Raw genomic sequence first — 6,319 nt, 5'->3', positions numbered from 1 at the left:
TAGACGTCACGAACTTTTATGATTATTATATCGTTATTTTCATAATTTTATGGGCTATAAACCTGCATGATTTAAAAATGTTATAAAGATTATTTAGTATGTTAAAATAATCGAAAATCGGTGAAAAGTAATTTGACGGTTCGCAAGTGCAGTTGTGCGATTGCTTTTTATAAAAGGCGATCTTGCTCACCCATGAAGCTGGTAATAGTAGACGCTCCATTATCGCTATTAGTGAAATGAGAAAGGATAATACTTCTTGATTCAATTTTTCTTATTAACAACGAACAGGAATGTTAAAGCTATATAAGGAGTATATGCAATTGATGCATTTAGTGTAGCTTGAATATTAGAGATGCAGAAAGGTTCATTCATTCTTTCGTAAGACCGAATCTACTTTATCAAAGAATTAACAGATTTTCGAAATTTATAATAAGTTTTCGATATATTATATAATATTTTGTGGCCGAAGCAATTGGTTCATAAAAATAAATCACTGTTAAGAATCAGATATGGGCTCCTTAAAAATACGAGCGACTGCGAGTGACTATATATGCTTGCGAAAGTGAAGCCAAGATGGAGGGGATAAAGGGATAAATTGCTGGGCCGCCATCTTGAATGTTGATAGATATCATATAACACATAATAGGTCTGTTCTCGTTGCCTACACTTTTTACACTTTGTGCACTTTTTAGGGTGTCAACTTATACAATGGACAAAGACAGAAATACGGAAAGTGTAGAAAGTGTTAAAAGTGTAGGCCAACGAGAACAGACCTAATGACATATATATATTTTAGTTCAAGAATGAATCAAAATGATTTGTGCAGAAGGAACTAAACGTTGGATGGTGGATTAGGAGTAACATATTTGTTAGAAGATATATAGAAAAAATAGCCATAAGCAGCTTTCCAACGTAAGCAAGATCCATTGGACACAGCAATTTATCATTTAGGCATGAAGAAGAAAAATCTTACTCGGGGTCTTTTTAGGAATTAGAGAGTCAAAAGAATGACAGAATTCTTTGCTAACAATTTTGCTAAGAACCACTGGAGACAAACAGCTTTAAAGAATAACGTTGCTTTGCTTGGGAAGCAAAGATTTGAGTATGCAGAAACATTTTCCTTATTAGCAGGGGCATTGACAAATGCCATTGAAGTTGTGTGAATAAGTTAAATAACCTACAAGTTGCAATGGTGCTGATGAGGCTTTACAAGGATAATATAGCATCTTTAAATTTAAGAAAAGTGTTGTACGAGGGAATACTAGGATGTGAGAAAGAAAGAGAAAATCAGGATATGCCAAGGCCCATACAGATCTGCCCTGCATAGTACGGTGCTTTGGATTTTAAAAAATCATTCTGTTTCTCTGAATACACTGTTTTTAACCAACATTGGTATGATGTATCTACAATACAACGATGAATCTAAAAAGCCTTATGACAGAATAGGTAAGCAACGGTGTATCTCTTAAATCACTTTCCTAAAATTTTTTTTATATTATATCTTGACTAATATTTTGTTTTCACATTGATTCAGCAAATCCAAACGTTTTCAAATTTTATGTATCTTTACATATGCACTCAGTGCTACTCAGATAATAAATTAACCTCAACAACACAAGATAAAAGGGAGGGTCATTCTGTAGTAATTTTTAACTTTACTTATGGTATTGAAAACAGAAGCTTAGGCCAGATAAATAGTGAATGTTGGAAGGTAGTATTATGCCACTGGTGCAACAATTATACTTTACCACTGCACATACCCTCTTCAAAGCTGGTTATCCTGCTCTAGCATTTGAATTCTTATCAAAATTGCCTAATAAAGTAATGGATGCTAATAGAGAGGACAGTTTGAATTTGTATCTTTCCTACTTAATGCTGCTGTTATAATGTGTTACTCTTATATTATTAATCTATTTTAATATTCAATAACAGGCATTCTTAATGTCCCCAGTAAGATCAAGGTACAGGGTTCTCAAATTAATACTGGAATAATAGATTAGGATATAAGCATTACAGAAACTACTGTCGAAGGAAGTCATAATAATGTTAACAAGATCCTCACTCACAAAACTTATGTCAATCTGTTATTTTTATAAGCATTATTCTGCATTCTATGTAGATTCATGGCAATGAATAGATTGGAGCACACTTGCTATTGAGTGTGGTAAAAAGAAAGAAGATAAGCTAGTATTAAACTAGGACGATGATCCAGTTAATAGTGAAGATCCCGATCTTGGAAGTCCTCCTTTAACAATGAAGATGGATAGAGGAGAAATTGGTGGAAGCATTAAATATATTGGAGATGAAGGTATTTTTGTATTTTTTTCGTTAAGTTAATTAACAAGCAGGTATATTATTCTAATCAATTATTCTTATATTCTTATTTTAGGAGAAGCTAAAGAAGGTAATAGGACAACTGGATATCATGACACAACAGCTGTAATTTATAGCCTGTTTAAAAAATCTCATGGAAGAATTGTCAACATTATCAACTGGATTTGAGGTTGACAGCGAACAGTTCAGATATCAACTATACATGGCTTGAACAAGCAGATGATGTTTTGAGGCAGCTTTGCAACAACAGCACAAGCACTGATAACGATGCTAACAATGTCTCACAATGCAGGTCTTATATCATTTTATTATGTTCTCCACTAACTTTCTATAAAAGCACATAATACTTTATTTTACTTTTTAGACGATGAAGCAATGACTAATGATGAACCTACTTATAGGCCTAGAGAACAACCAAATTTACATGAAATTCTTGCAGCAGAAAAATTAGATTTCGAAGCAAAAGTTCAAAGAACGGCGAAATGAAAAAGTGGATAAAAGGTAACTAAATAGCCTTTTAATAAATAGAAAAAATTTAAACCATTAATCATATTCGATTTATTCCATAGCTTAACGAAACGTCATTAAGAACTTTATTGTCATATTACTCGTTACACGAAGCATTCGGTGGTGGTTCAGCTTCTGTAAGAATGGAATAAGTACTTTTATTTTAAGAATTGCAACAGGAAAAGACTCAGCAACAATTGCTTAGCTCCCTACAACGCTACCTCTATTTAGCGCCAGTGTGGCTTACAATAAAACTATGGTCACTGACCCAGTGAGACATTTGCAAGTAAGATATTTGTTTACAAATCAATTAGTATCCTTTTATTGATTTTTTCATACTTCCTTTATCCATTATTATTTCCGGTTTCTGGCGCATAATATGTTACAAACACTGGTTGAACTACGAAATGCACCTATGCCCAATCGAAATACACATTATTCTGAAATATTCACAATGAGAGATCTTACGGTTGCACTAAGTGCATGTATCTATCAATCACTTAGTGACTCTGGTACAATTGTGATAAAGAACCATGAAACGGACAGGTCAGTATTCCAATTTAGCTGATAAAGTTAATTTGAGGATTGTTAATAATTTATCTCTTCTGTTAAACATAAGAGCAATCTACCAGCATTTGTAAACGTTAAAACCTTTATGGGAGGTCGTTTAATAGTATCGTATAGATACCACAGACGATATTTAACAGACGACGGTGTTTATATTAACACTTCACCTGAAAAATGGTCAAGTATCACGAGTTTACGTGCATTTCTAGCAAGAGAAAAAGATGAAGATACACCAAATCTAAATATATTTCTTTGTGATTCATTCTTCGCTACATATATGAGCCTGTTTATGCTTTGGCTAGCTGCGACACTCATACTTTACAGATTAGTTGGACAGCATTTTGGCAATAGCACTTGATCTTGCCTATATGGCAGTGACATAAAACATTGATTCGAGTGGCAAGTACAAATAATCAGGTCAATACTTTATCATTTTCCTCTTTTAATTCTTTTATCACTATAGTAATATGCCTTTATGGTAAAACTTTTCAGACTGCTGTAACTGTAATCAATAATTATTCTGCTACCACAGAAATGATTCTACCACTGATACTACTGCTACTGGAACTATGGCAGTCAAACATCATATCGCTTTAATAATGCAATACAAATAGATGAAGGTTCGTTTGGAGTACTTTGTGGCTTTAACTATGGGACTGGAAATAAAATTTTGTTGGAAGATAGTATTACACCAATGGAATTAGAATTATTATTGAATACTGGAACATTCGATTGGGTTATTTTGCATATAAGAACAGCTACTGAATATATTTATAATTGTATAAACAAAACTTTATTATAATATTTACATGTGAAAAAAAAGTAATTCTTAATTATAATATTTATATGAAGAACAAAAAATAAATTCTTTGTAACAGTCATGTTTAAATAAAAATATTATTTACTGGAACAATTGTAATAAATCTGGAAAATAGAAAATGTCATGTTATTAAAAGGCTAAATTTTATATACTATAAATATATGTCAATTTATAGTCACAAAATAAAGATACAGCTATACTATATATATCTAATTGTTAATTGTTATGTAGATTGAAGTTCCTTTTACATATCTATTTATTCTTTTTCCCTTCCAGACTATTGTCGTCCTTTCTCTGCCTCCTACCTCTTCTCAAAATTGAAAGAAATAACATTAAAATGTTAAATTTATTAAACTAAATATTATCAAACGTTAAAAATATTACCAGCTTTTGATGCTTTAGCTACTACATTTTCTTTTTCGAATTTTTCTTCTTCAGAACCAATCTGGAATTCTGAAACCAAAGTAATCTGTTAAATTTCCTCTTGTACCTATATTTATATAATTTTATATTATCTTATTTCTTCATTTTGTCTTCGTTTATGGCAGTTCATGGGATTTTGCAATCCACAAGACAACATATATATATGTCATTTATGTGCTATATCTATCAACATTCTCAAGCACTGCTACCAACTTAAATACAGTATTTTCTTCGAATTTAACTTTCTTCGGTTGGCTAAGAATTGCCTTCGGTACAAATAATTCGAGCCTTCGAGGCCTGAGTGTCCAGCCCCTGGTGAAGACTAGTTCCATTCATTCCATTCTTGATCATTCCATCTCGTGTATAATAGATTAGAAATCTTTTTTCATATTTCCTTTATTAGTTTTAGGCATAATTTTTGTGAGTTGATATTTTTATAGGCATAATGCTACGTCATGCTAAAAATTTCAATATTTTTAAAAAATTTTTTACGAGTTTATGATTAATGTAAATAACGTACACTATTGTATGATATTGAATTTTATTGTAGGAATTTGGTAGAGAAAGTACGGAATGATCAGAAATGTATGGCTCCAATTTTCTACAGTGTATATACATGGGGTTTATTTTTTTAACTACTCTACTGAACTAGTATAATTATTTGAAATAAGACAAGCATATGTTTTTTAATTCCAATTTATTGCATTAGTAACTTTACTCCCCAGGGCAGTTAAAAAAAATAGACCCAATGCCAATGTTTATGCATAAGACCTTGCTGTTTAGATCATTGGATGGTTTTTGTTTCTCCCTCCTAGCTTTATTTGCAATATATGAACGAGTTTATCGTCTTATCGATCGTCACAATCGAAGGACGTGGACAACGAGTAACTTCAGGCAAATCTATAATATAAAATTTTTATTTTTAGGTTATGTCAGTTAGAAAATGTTTACTTGTGTCTGTCATAAGCAGAAATGTACCATCTCGAAAAGTAGTAGTTTGAAAATGTTGGAAAAATGTAAGGAAAGGTAGAAAGTTCACGATTATTATAAACATGTTTTTCCCTATTGGCTGGCCTCGCGTTTTAAACGCGATGGAACCAGAGAAAATAAATGCAATAGTTTGTAATAGAGACAAAATGTTGTTTGCTATTTTGACAACTAATTCCTTAACTATTTGGTACTGTAAGGTATAGTTTGCTTCCATTTTTTAGATAAATTGAACTTTATTCTGTAAAATTTGGTAAACCAAACTTTTTCTTATCCCCAGCCCTGTGTTCCCATTGTATTTAACAAACGTTCTCCAGAATCTTTGAAAAAATATGGTGAAAATGTACTAGTACAATGGAGGCCTGACTCCAGTATGCTAGTTATAGCAGTAAGTAAATATTGTAACAATTGATTGTATAAATTTCATAAATTAATGTGAACCTTTGTTTCAGACCTCGGACAGTTATTTACTATTTTATAGATTGTTAGATTCAAGTCCAGTTGGACATGGCTTATATGAGCAAAAAGACTCTCCAGTGACTAGCTTAAGACGTGACAGTGCAGAACTATTTATTAAAGAAATAATTCCTTCTTTAGCTTTAAATTTTGTAAGAAATTTTTCAGAGTTATCTTATAATTTTTTTGTAAAACACATAATTTTTCAAGTATTTTAACAGGAAA

The 6,319-nt window shown here is 31.6% G+C and overlaps 3 long non-coding RNA genes across 7 annotated transcripts; 2 read left to right on the top strand and 1 right to left on the bottom strand.

The window, feature by feature from the left end:
• Nucleotides 1–611: 611 nt before the first annotated feature.
• On the top strand, nucleotides 612–4,290 carry LOC136785513 (uncharacterized). Of its 5 annotated transcripts, XR_010824682.1 has the most exons (9): nucleotides 613–912; nucleotides 989–1,446; nucleotides 1,535–2,308; nucleotides 2,390–2,626; nucleotides 2,699–2,835; nucleotides 2,904–3,127; nucleotides 3,303–3,387; nucleotides 3,461–3,825; nucleotides 3,901–4,290. It is a non-coding gene; the product is annotated as an uncharacterized lncRNA (long non-coding RNA). The 5 variants fall into 5 exon arrangements; XR_010824683.1 differs by having other exon boundaries at nucleotides 612–912; nucleotides 2,904–3,387; nucleotides 3,461–3,807; XR_010824680.1 differs by having other exon boundaries at nucleotides 2,904–3,387; nucleotides 3,941–4,290.
• LOC136785514 (uncharacterized) lies at nucleotides 4,219–4,960 on the bottom strand. Its single transcript, XR_010824684.1, has 2 exons — nucleotides 4,613–4,960; nucleotides 4,219–4,535 (listed from the first exon to the last, which is right to left on the bottom strand). It is a non-coding gene; the product is annotated as an uncharacterized lncRNA (long non-coding RNA).
• Nucleotides 4,961–5,050: 90 nt separating this feature from the next.
• LOC136785515 (uncharacterized) lies at nucleotides 5,051–6,217 on the top strand. Its single transcript, XR_010824685.1, has 3 exons — nucleotides 5,051–5,838; nucleotides 5,919–6,026; nucleotides 6,091–6,217. It is a non-coding gene; the product is annotated as an uncharacterized lncRNA (long non-coding RNA).
• The last annotated feature ends 102 nt before the right edge of the window (nucleotides 6,218–6,319 follow it).

Source organism: Prorops nasuta, unplaced genomic scaffold (assembly GCF_024137725.1).
Source record: "Prorops nasuta isolate Cenicafe-Biocafe unplaced genomic scaffold, Cenicafe_Pnas_1.2 PNAS00444, whole genome shotgun sequence".
NCBI classification, from domain to species: domain Eukaryota; kingdom Metazoa; phylum Arthropoda; class Insecta; order Hymenoptera; family Bethylidae; genus Prorops; species Prorops nasuta.
Note: the sequence above shows the minus strand (reverse complement) of the source record. Positions and strands in the feature narration are given on the sequence as shown.